The sequence below is a fragment of the Ovis canadensis genome, chromosome 11 (assembly GCF_042477335.2).
Source record: "Ovis canadensis isolate MfBH-ARS-UI-01 breed Bighorn chromosome 11, ARS-UI_OviCan_v2, whole genome shotgun sequence".
Taxonomy (NCBI): domain Eukaryota; kingdom Metazoa; phylum Chordata; class Mammalia; order Artiodactyla; family Bovidae; genus Ovis; species Ovis canadensis.
This window is the reverse complement of record NC_091255.1, coordinates 21,806,325-21,818,531: the sequence shown is the minus strand read 5'-3', so window position 1 is coordinate 21,818,531 and position 12,207 is coordinate 21,806,325.

Sequence of the window (12,207 nt, the reverse complement as noted above, 5' to 3'; positions counted from 1 at the left end):
GAGAAGAGAAAAGGGAAGGGAAAACACGGGAAGAGATCATGGCCAAAACCTCCCTAACAGGATGGAAAACAGTAGGCAGATCCAAGAAGCTCAGTAAGTCCCAAGGAGGCTAAACACAAGATCTGTACCTAGACACTTCATAGCCAGCCTGCTGAAAGGCAGACTCGAAAGGAGCTAGAGAAGAACAACTCACCACGTAGAGAGGCACAACAAAACAAAAACGTCAACAGGGATGGAAGCCAAGGCAGTGAGCCGACATTCACGGTACTGTGAATTCTGCAACAGTCAACCAAGAGTCCTGGATCCATCAAAACAAAGATGAGATAAAGATATTCCCCTCTCCCCCACCACCACCAGAAAAAGGGGAAGAATGCATGGCTAGACACGTTGCTTTATAAGGATCAAAGCTGGGCTCCCCTAGCGGTTCTGTGGTAAGGAACCCACTGGCAGGCAGGAGACATGGGTTTGATCCCTGGTCCGGGAAGACCCCACATCCCATGAAGCAGCTAAGCCTGTGCGCCCCGGCTGAGCCTGTGCTCTAGAGTCTGGGAACCAAAACTGTTGAGCCCTTGCGCCACAACTACTGAAGCCCAAGGGTCGTGGAGCCGATGCTCCGCAGCAAGAGCAGCCACCAGTGAGAAGCCCGAGCACCGCAGCCAAGAGGAGGCCCCCGCTCGCCGCAACTACGGGAGAGCCTGTGCAGCAAGGCAGCCAGCACAGCCAAAAACAAACAGAGGCCAATTTTTTTAAGAAAACGTTAAAGGCAATCATTCAGGTAACTTCAGGTGGTAATTTGAATCCACACAAAGATCAGAAGAGAGGTACTTGAAAAGGCAAATATATGAGTTAATTGTGTGTGTGTTCTCTTTTAACTTTGTAAAACACTCTAACTCATGCCCATTGAGTCAATGATGCCATCCAACCGTCTCATCCTCTGTCATCCCCTTCTCCTCCCACCTTCAATCTTTCCCAGCATCAGAGTCTTTTCAAATGAGTCAGTTCTTCGCATCAGGTGGCCAAAGTATTGAAGTTTGAGCTTCAGCATCAGTCCTTCCAATGAACATTCAGGACTGATTTACTTTAGGATGGACTGGCTGGATCTCCTTGCAGTCCAAGGGACTCTCAAGAGTCTTCTCCAACACCACAGTTCAAAAGCATCAATTCTTTGGCGCTCAGCTTTCTTTATAGTCCAGCTCTCACATCCATTCATGGCTACTGGAAAAACCATAGCCTTGACTAGACGAATCTTTGTTGGCATCAGTTCAGTTCAGTTCAGTCGCTCAGTCATGTCTGACTCTTTGAGACCCCATGAATTGCAGCACACCAGGCCTCCCTGTCCATCACCAACTCCCGGAGTTCACTCAGACTCACGTCCATTGAGTCAGTGATGCCATCCAGCCATCTCATCCTCTGTCGTCCCCTTCTCCTCCTGCCCCCAATCGCTCCCAGCATCAGGGTCTTTTCCAATGAGTCAACTCTTTGCATGAGGTGGCCAAAGTATTGGAGTTTCAGCTTTAGCATCAGTCCTTCCAATGAACACCCAGGACTGATCTCTCCTTTAGACTGGACTGGTTGGATCTCCTTGCAGTCCAAAGGACTCTCAAGAGTCTTCTCCAAGGCATACAGTTACATAAAACAGTAATTATATTGCTCTATTCTGGGGGTCTACAGCATATGAAAATGTAATAAATGATAGACAAAGGGAAGGGGAAGAAATACCAAGCTATATAAAAACCAAAGTTCCATATTTTACCAGAAGTTAGTATTTATCTCAGCTTACACTGTACTCCTTAGAAACCATTAAGAAAATAACTTAAAAATACATAGGAAGTGCAAACCATACATCTCTCAGTTAATATACAGAATTTATGAAGAACTTCTACCATTCAACAACAGGAAAACCCAAATAACTTGAGTTTAAAATGGGCATACAGCTTGAATAGACATTTCCCTTAGGATTCTATATAAACAGCCAAAAGCACGTGAAAGGATGCTCGGCACCTCAGCATTACCAATCATTTGAGAAATGCAAATAGATCACAATGAGACATCACCTCACACCACTGAGATAGCTTCTATGAAAACAAAAAATGTTGGTGAGGATGTGGAGAAATTAGAGCCCTTTGCACTGTTGGTGAGACTGCAAAAAGGTGCAACCACTATAGGAAACAATAGGGCAAGTCCTCAAAAAAATTAAAAATAGAATTACCATATGATCCAACAATCCGAATTCTAGGTATATATTCAAAATAGTTGAAAGCAGAAGACATGATGCTTTGTGAAATAAGCCAGTCACAAGAAAAGGCAAATACTGCATGGTTTCCTCTGTATGAGATCTCTGAAGTAGCCAAAAGTCATGGAAAAGAATGCACAGCGGTGGCCACCAGGGGCTGAGGGAGAGGAAAACAGGGAGTTACTGCCTGGTGGGTATAGAATCTCAGCTTTTGCAAACTGAGTAATTTCTGGAGCTCTATTTCACCACAGTGGGAATACACTTGGCATTGCTAAACCGTACACTTTAAAGTGGTTCAGGCTTCCCTGGCAGTCAGCGTTTCCATTGCAGGGAGCAGAGGTTCGATCCCTGGTCTAATTAAGCTCCCGCATGCCACACAGTGTGGCCAAAAAAGTTAACTAAAAAAATTTTTAAATAAAATTAAGATAGTAAATTTTAAGTATTTTACCACAATTAAATATATATATATATAGCAAAGGCATAAACTGTGGAAAATTCTGAGAGAGATGGGGATACCAGACCATCTGACCTGCCTCTTGAGAAATCTGTACGCAGGTCAGGAAGCAACAGTTAGAACTGGACATGGAACAACAGACTGGTTCCAAATAGGAAAAGGAGTGCGTCAAGGCTGTATATTGTCACCCTGCTCATTTAACTTATATGCAGAGTACATCATGAGAAACGCTGAACTGGAAGAAACACAAGCTGGAATCAAGATTGCCGGGAGAAATATCAATAACCTCAGATATGCAGATGACACCACCCTTATGTCAGAAAGTGAAAAGGAACTCAAAAGCCTCTTGATGAAAGTGAAAGAGGAGAGTGAAAGAGTTGGTTTAAAGATCAACATTCAGAAAACGAAGATCATGGCATCCGGTCCCATCACTTCGTGGGAAATAGACGGGGAAACAGTGGAAACAGTGTCAGACTTTTATTTTGGGGGGCTCCAAAATCACTGCAGATGGTGATTGCAGCCGTGAAATTAAAAGACGCTTACTCCTTGGAAGAAAACTTATGACCAACCTAGATAGCATATTCAAAAGCAGAGACATTACTTTGCTGACTAAGGTCTGTCTAGTCAAGGCTATGGTTTTTCCAGTAGTCGTGTATGGATGTGAGAGTTAGACTGTGAAGAAAACTGAGCGCCGAAGAATTGATGCTTTTGAACTGTGGTGCTGGAGAAGACTCTTGAGAGTCCCTTGGACTGCAAGGAGATCCAACCAGTCCATTCGGAAGGAGATCAGCCCTGGGATTTCTTTGGAAGGAATGATGCTAAAGCTGAAGCTCCAGTACTTTGGCCACCTCATAGGAAGAGTGGACTCACTGGAAAAGACTCTGATGCTGGGAGGGATTGGGGACAGGAGGAGAAGGGGACAACAGAGGATGAGATGGCTGAATGGCATCACAGACTCGATGGATGTGAGTTTGAGTGAACTCCGGGAGTTGGTGATGGACAGGGAGGCCTGGCGTGCTGCAATTCATGGGGTCGCAAAGAGTTGGACACGAAAAGAGTTGGACACGACTGAGCGACTGAACTGAACTTAACACAAAAGAAGACATAAGGGAGGAGAAAATGGACAAAAAGTAACTACATGAAATTTGAAAGGACTAGTCAAAAGACAGGGACTGTCAGGCTTGCGGGCTATGGTCCATGGGGTTGCAAAGAGTCGGACGTGACAGAGCGACTCACGCTTTCACCTGACAAGTCAATGCTTTTATTGTTATAATTTCTCCTCTTTGTCTCAGTGATATTTAAATTATATTTTTTCCAGTGTTAATGCAGCCACCCCATCCTGTTTATGATATAGGGTTTTCTCTACTTTTAATCTTATTTGTCTTTGAATCTAAAGTATGTTTCTTGTGGACCTGGAAGCTGAGTTATTTTGCATCCAGCCTGACAATCCCTGTCTTTTGATTGGCCTGTTCAGTCTTTTCAAACTTAATGTAGTTATTGGTAACTTTTATGTCCATTTTTTCCTCAAATGCATGCACAGCTGAAACAGAGTCCCAAAATACATACAGCAAAAATTAACAGAAGTAAATGAAAAAATAGACCATTCAACAATAACAGACTCCTATATCAATAACTTCCATCCTAAGCAACTGGGAAAAAAGAACAAACTGAACTCAAAGTAAGCAGAATGAGCAAAAAAAGAAAGATCAGAGTGATAACTAATGAGACAAAAAGAAAGAGAAACATTAATAAAAGCAAAAGTTCGTGCTCTGAAAAGATTTTTTAAATTGACAAGAAGAGAGAAGACAAAATTCCCAGATTCAGAAATGAAACAGGAGATATTGCTAGTGACCCTGTGGAAATTAAGATGATAATAAAGGAATTGTATAAGCCACTCTATGTCAACAAATTAGACAACTTAAATGAACGAAGTCCTAGAAAGACACAATTTACCAAAACTGACTTAAGAATAAACAAAGTCTGAATAGACCTAAAACAGGTAAACAAACAAACAAACAAAAAACTAAATTAGTAATTAAAAATCCCACAAAGAAAAGTTCAGTCTTAGAAGGTCTCACTGGTGAATTTGCTATATTTAGAGAAGAAATATGAATCTTTCACAAATATTTTTCAAAAAAGAAGAACACTTTCCAATTCATTCTAGAGGCCAGTATTACCCTGAAATCAAAGTCAACAAAGGCATCACAAGAAAAGGAAACTACAGACAAATACGTCTCATGATGTAAGACACAAAAAATATGTCTCACGATGTTAAGACACAAAAATTGTTAACAAATATTAGCTGGTTGAATCCAGGAACATATTTCAAAAAAATTATACACCACAGCCAGATGAGATCTGTCCCAGGAGGGCAAACATACAAATGAATGAACGTAATTCACCGCATTAAAAGCACAAAGGACAAAAAGCATGTGCCCATCTCAACAGATGCAGAAAAAGCATTTCATAAAATCCAACACCCATTCCAGGTAAGAGCTGTCTACAAACTGAAGAGAAAGGATTTTCCTCAACCTGATAAAGGGCATCTATTAAGAAGAAAAAAACCCCCTAAACTAATGTCAAACTTAATGGTGAAAGGCTAAATGTTTTTATTCCTAAGATCAGGAGTAAGGCAAAAATGTCAACTCTTGCCACTTCTAATCAGCATAGTTGTAGAGGTTCTGGCCAGTGGAACAGGCTAAATAAATGAAAATTTAAGTCATATATTGGAAAGAAAGATTAAGACTGTCTTTTTTCACAAATGAAATGATCCTCTAAGGAATCTCTTTTTAAAAACTAGAACTAATCAACAAATTCAACAAAGTCACAGGAACGAGATCACTAAACAACCAGCAGAAAAATCAATGGCATTTCTATATACTAGCAAGGAACAATTCAAAAGTGAAATTAAGGAAACATTTCATTGACAATATCATCAAAAACAATAAAATACTTGGGAATAAATCTGACAAAAGAACTGCAAGGTTTGTACATTGAAAATTATAAAACACTGCTGAGAAACACTGAATAGAAGTAAATGAGATATTCCATGTTCATGAATTGGAAGACAATATTGCTACGATGGCGTTCCTCCCTAAATTGATCTATAGACTCAATGTAATACCCAGCAAGCACTGTTAGAGAAATTAACAAATTTGTCCCAAAATGTTTATGGAAATACAATGACCCCAGAATAGCCAAAATGATTTTAATAAAAATGAGAACGTAAACTACCCAATTATAATAGAATGGGACAAAATTAAGAGTCTGGAAATAAATCCTCAAATTATGGTCAATTGATTTTCTACAAATGAGTTAAGGCAATTCAACGAGGGGAAAAATAATCTTTTCCACAAATGATTCTGGGATAATAAGATATGCACGTGCAAAAATTTTATTTTTAGACCCTCACATCATAAGCAAAAATTAACTCAGAGTGGATTATAGGCCTAAATGGAAGAGTGACAGCTGTAAGACTTCTGGAGGATAACCGGAAAATCTCTGGGGCCTTGGGTTGGCTTAAGATTTCTTAGATCTGACACTAAAAACAATCCATAAAATAAAAAACTGATAAATTAGAACATCAAAATTTTAAATGTTTGTGATTCAAAAGACAGCATTCAGTTCAGTTCAGTGGCTCAGTCGTGTCCGACTCTTTTCGACCCCATGAATCGCAGCACGCCAGGCCTCCCTGTCCATCACCAACTCCCGGAGTTCACTCAGACTCACATCCATCGAGTCTGTGATGCCATTCAGCCATCTCATCCTCTGTCGTCCCCTTCTCCTCCTGTCCCCAATCCCTCCCAGCATCAGAGTCTTCTCCAATGAGTCAACTCTTCCCATGAGGTGGCCAAAGTACTGGAGCTTCAGCTTTAGCATCATTCCTTCCAAAGAAATCCCAGGGCTGATCTCCTTCAGAATGGACTGGTTGGATCTCCTTGCAGTCCAAGGGACTCTCAAGAGTCTTCTCCAACACCACAGTTCAAAAGCATCCATTCTTCGGTGCTCAGCCTTCTTCAGAGTCCAACTCTCACATCCATACATGACCACTGGACAGCATGAAGAACATGCAAAGACTAGCTACAGACTGGGAAAAATATTTGCAAGTCACTTTCTGATAGGGTATCTGTATGCAGAACATATAAAGAATTCTTATGATTCAATAAGATAAGCAACTCAATTAAAATGGGCAAAAAATCTGAATAAACACTTCACCAAAGAATAAATAGCAGAGCACATGAATAAAAAGCAGAGACGTCACTTCACCAACAAAGGTTTGTATAGTCAAAGCTATACGGTTTTTACATGGTTTTTACCAGTATTCATGTACACGTGTGAGAGCTGGACCTTAAAGAAGGCTGAGCATCGAAGAATTGATGCTTTCAAACTGTGGTGCTGGAGAAGACTCTTGAGAGTCCCTTGGACTGCAAGGAGATCCAACCAGTCCATCCTAAGGGAAATCAGTCCTGAATATTCATTGGAAGACTGATGCTGGAGTTCCAATACTTTGGCCACTTGATGCAAAGAGCTGAGTGATTGGAAAGGCTTTGATGCTGGGAAAGACTGAAGGCAGGAGGAGCAGGGGGGCGGCCTAGGATGAGATGGTTAAACAGCATCACCAGCTCAATGGACGTGACTCTGAGCAAACACCAGGCGATGGTAAAGGACAGGGAAGCTGGGTGGGCTGCCGTCCATGGGGCAACAAAGAGTCAGACACGACTTGGCAACTGAACCCAAACAACAATAAACACACGAAAAGCAGTTCACTAGTCATTAGGGACATAGGAATTAAAGCCACAGTGAGAGCCCACGGCTCACTAGAACGGCTATAATCATAATGCAGGCGATAACACGGGTAGCTGTGGAGCGACCAGAACTCTCACACGGCTGGTGGGAGTATCAAGTGGCGCAGTCACCGTGGAAAACCGTTTGGCAGTTTCTCAAAAAGTTAAATGTAACCTTACCACGTGACCCAGCAATTCCACACCTAGGTATCCAGCCAAGAGAAATGAAAACGTTACACAAAGACTTGTGATTATTCATGTCAGTTTCACATGTGACGGCCCAAGTCTGGCAACAACCCAAACAGTCATCAGTGGGCAAAGAGGTCAGCAAAATGTGATGCCCGTTTGTGATAAAAAGAATCAAACTACCCACATACGCTCTGACGTGGTTGCACCTTAAGCTCAGTGAAAGAAGCCGGACACAAAGACCACACAGTGTGTGATCCTATTTATAGGAAACATTCAGAAAAGACAAATCTATAGCTACAGAAAGCAGTTCGGTCATTGCCTCAGGCAGGGACGGGATTGAGGATCAACTGCAAACCAGCACAGAGTTGTTCGTTAGGGTGATGAAATGTTCTACAATGGATAGTGTGTTGACAGGTAGCACAATTTGCCAAACCTACTAAAAATCCCCCAGCTGTACCTTTACAATGAGTGGATTTTATGGCATGTAAATTACACCTCAATATCAAAGCTGCAAAAAAACTGTCACCAGCAAGGGGCCTGGGTGCACTAACCTTACCACCAAAGCCCAAGTCTGCCCTAGTGCCTCTGCTGTTTTTACTAACTCCTCCTCCCGACGCCGCCGGCTTGCTCCGCGAGAGCCTCCCAGACTTCCCAGGGAGCCATTCACAGTCAGCATCGCCGGTGCATTGACCATCTTCCTGTTAGTTTTCCCACAGGACTCAGATCCTCCACGTGCAGAGCTGTGCCCACGAGCTCTTCCCTCCTAGGCCCTTGAGCAAGGCTTGTTCAGAGAGAAACAAGACCACCTACGTGTGAAGTGCCTTCTGATGGCCCTGGTGATCTCTCACGTAGGAACAAGGTGTAAACTTCAATTCGGCAGCTTAAGCACAGAAACTGACCCTGGTGCCTAAGTTAATCAGTTACAGAATGATCTTTTTAGGATCATTTTGCAGCTATGACGCATTTTATTACTACTTTTCCTCCAAATCTATTCTGGTCTGCCACCCTCTGATCTTGCCCAACCACACCCTGCCTGCGTCTGAGAAGGCTTTGCAGGGACCTGGTGAGGGGCTCCTAGTCTGCACGCAGCACTGGCTGCTGCAACACCTGGTACTCAAGCTCACGCTTCCCGAGAAGCAGGCAGAGTCCTGCACTTTGTTCCTTCGACCTCGAGTCCCAGCAGAGCCCCGGGTGATGCTCTTGCCCACAAGCTGCAGCCCTGCTCCTGGCCCAGCCTGGGCTGATTGACTCGGCACCTGACAGGCCTGTAAACAGTATTACATCACAGGTACTCCCCCCAGTCCAGATGCTAGCTGAGTGGTGCGGAGACCCTGAAGAGGGGAATTCAGACAAGGCTGGCCGTCAAGGAACCACTCCGGCATCAGAGCCAGCGGTGAGGGGACTTCACACCTAACACTGGTCACAAGTGCACAGAGCAGGCTCAGCCACTGCCTGGGCGGGGCTCAGGGTCTCCAACCCCTGGGAGCAGCACTGCCTGGAGGGAAGGTGCGCCAGAAGGTGCCCAACTAGCCCTGGGGGCTACAGACACCACCTCCACTGCCTCACACACGCACATACAAAAGTCAAGCCCCCAGACCACTTTTAGGCACACACCGGGAGGCAGAAACCTCTCAACGCCAGCCTTGCATCTGGGACCGACCCTAAAACATCCGCATATTAAACGACCAAGGACAGTTAAGCTTTCAAAGGGAGAAGATCAAAGTGCTGTCATCTTCGAATTTAATCCTTTTGTGGCATCAGTGGTCTTAAGAGGGATAAGAGAGATCAAAATAAAAATGGAAACAAACTATATCTCTGTGGCTGTTGTGTTTTAGTCTTTTTTCCCCTCAATTTGGGCCACAAAATAGGTCAGCTCCATTACTGATCAGCCTTCCCACAAATATTTAAAACAAATTGAATTGCACACCCAATACCCATCACAATTACACCAGGCACAATAACTAAATTAGCAATTCAACAAAATAATTGGAAACGCGATTCTTTCTATCCCACCAGTCTCCCTCGAGGGTTTAGCCGATCTATGGGGGAAAACTCAGCTTTCCTAATTCTGGAGCTAATTAGAGACACACTTGTAAATGAAGTTGTTTGTCTTAAAGTTGAAATTCTCTTCTGGGGGTCGGGGAGAGGGAAGGAGACGAGAGGAAAGTCCTTTCCGTCTGGAGCAAGTGGATAAACAGGTATCAGACACACGCCTGGGTTCTCAGGAGCAGCCCTGTCTGCAGTTAATAAAGCATCACCATTGCGCCATCACTTGCCCGGTCAGGAACGACGGCCTAACAGCCGGCCTGGCCGAGAGGGGCGCGCCTTTTAAAGGCCCTGGAGACCGTTCGCGGGTGGGGCTACCCGTGCTGTTCAGGGATCCACGAGGCGAGAGAAGGGTCAGGGAGGGCGGCCAGCTCCCCTCCACACCTCCCCACTGGGGCCTGAAGAACCTAAAGGCTCAACTCCCAGGAAGCCAAGGAGAGGCTCCCGTGCCAAGTAAGGCCCCCCGCGCCCCCCAACCACGGAAGCGGGCACCGGGACCAGGGCGCAGGGCCTGCGAGGTCGCGCGGCCCACCAGCCAGGGCTGAGGCTCGGCCTCGGCCCGCTTGCTCAGGCCGCTCCTGGAGAAGCAATCTCCAGGTTTCAATTAAGCTGTCCTTGGCCTCTTTTTGTTCCTTCAGGAAGGAACATCTCGGCTTAATTATATAACCGAGAACTAGGCCTCGCGTCCCTCCCCTCACCCTCCTCCGCGAGCATCAGGCTGTGACCTTAAACCGCAGCCTCTCCGCGGTGCTGAGCGAGCTCCGGGCGGGGCGGCCGGGGACCCCCGCCTCCCCTTCCCCGCCCTGCACCCCGGGAACGAAGGCCTCAGCTCACCTGCGAGGTCGGCAGATGAAACGGTGGCCCCGGGGGCCCAAGAAGCTTCGCTCCGAGACGCGCCCGCAGCATCACACTGATAAGTGAATTCAAGAAGCACCTGCTCTCGCTGCTTATCTCCCCCAACAGTATGAACTCCAAGTTATCACACTGAAAGTGCCCCGTATTAGCCTTACATTTAGCTCCTGAAACCAAGTGCCCTGCGCTTCAACTTTAAAGGACACAAGAGTCAAACTGGAGAATAATTTTCTGGCCTCAGGGAGCTGGCTCCTGGTTCGCGCCCAAGCTCCCCATCTGTCCGGTGGCCACACTGGGCGCCGAGGCGGGAGACCCCCGCTTCCCCAGACCCCGGGTCACCCTCCCGGGCCTGCAGCGAGGCACTGACCGGGCTGCACTCGGGGCCTCCGGACAGCGGCAGCTCTTGGTGCCCTGTCTGTTTCCACTTCCCTTGGTTTGGTGTCAGCTTTGGTGTCTGCTGAGACTCGTGAAGGGCCTCTCAGGTGGGCCAGTGGTAAAGACCCCGCCTGCGAGTGGGGAAGACTTAAGAGCCGCTGGTTCCATCCCTGGGTCCGAAAGATGCCCTGGAGGAGGGCATGCAACCCACCCCAGTATTCTTGCCTGGAGAATCCCATGGACAGAGGAGCCTGGTGGGCTGCAGTCCATGTGGTCGCACAGAGTGGGACACGACTGAAGCGACCTGGCACGCATGCACGTGAAAGATCGGGAAATACCCGTATAGACTTGGTCTCCCACTAGTCACGCGGCAAGGGCTCAAAAGCCACACGTGGCGAGTGACTACTGACGGTTCTCCCGTCCTCCCGGGAGATGGCTGCGGTCTAGACGCTCTGGATGCTCTCGGGGTTGGAAGAGGCTCTCCAGGACTCCCCAGAGGAGAGCGGAAGGCAAACTGGCCACGAGGAAGCAGGAGCCACACGGAGCTGGGAGGCGCCTTCGCGGTGGAGGTGGAAGCCGGGGAGCCGCGTCACTCGGTGCGCAGCATCAGCCTCACCTGCACACCAACACCCGGGCGCCCCCGGCCTGCGCTGTCAGAGGTGGAGGCGGACGTTAGTGCCCCAAGGGCCAGGGCCCACGAGCCCCGGGGCAGCTGCCCTCCTGCCAGGCCGAGCTCTCAACTTGGAGGGCCGGAGCCCCGGGAAAGTGACCTTGGCCTGAAATAGGGCCAGAGCCCCACCAAGCAAATCCAGCGCAGCTAAGGGTCCGCTCAGACTGAAGTTAGAGGTTGCAGGACTCACTGGACAGAAAGTCCCCACTGGGGACCAGGTCACCTGTCCAGACAGCCCTCCGCTATCATAAACCTCCCCCAGCGCCTGGCATGCAGCAAGAGGCCAACACCTACCTGGATGAGTGGAGGGAAAAACATTGCTGCATCCATGCTGGACCCAAGGCAAGAGACGCCTTTCCATGGAAACAGCTGCTTTAGGACTGGGTGGCCTCAGGAACCAGGGTGGCTGACCCTCATTGCAGTGAGGAGGGCCCCTTGCCCCACCCCAGGCTCAGAGGTCAACAGGCTTCCTCCAGGTCGCACCCTGGCAGGTTTGATTTCTGATCCAATGTTCTTCCCACTCCACCACCTTCTGTTCATATCTGTCCTTGACCCAGAAGGTCACACCAGCCCCTTCCAGGACGAACTCTGTGCCCCCAAGCCT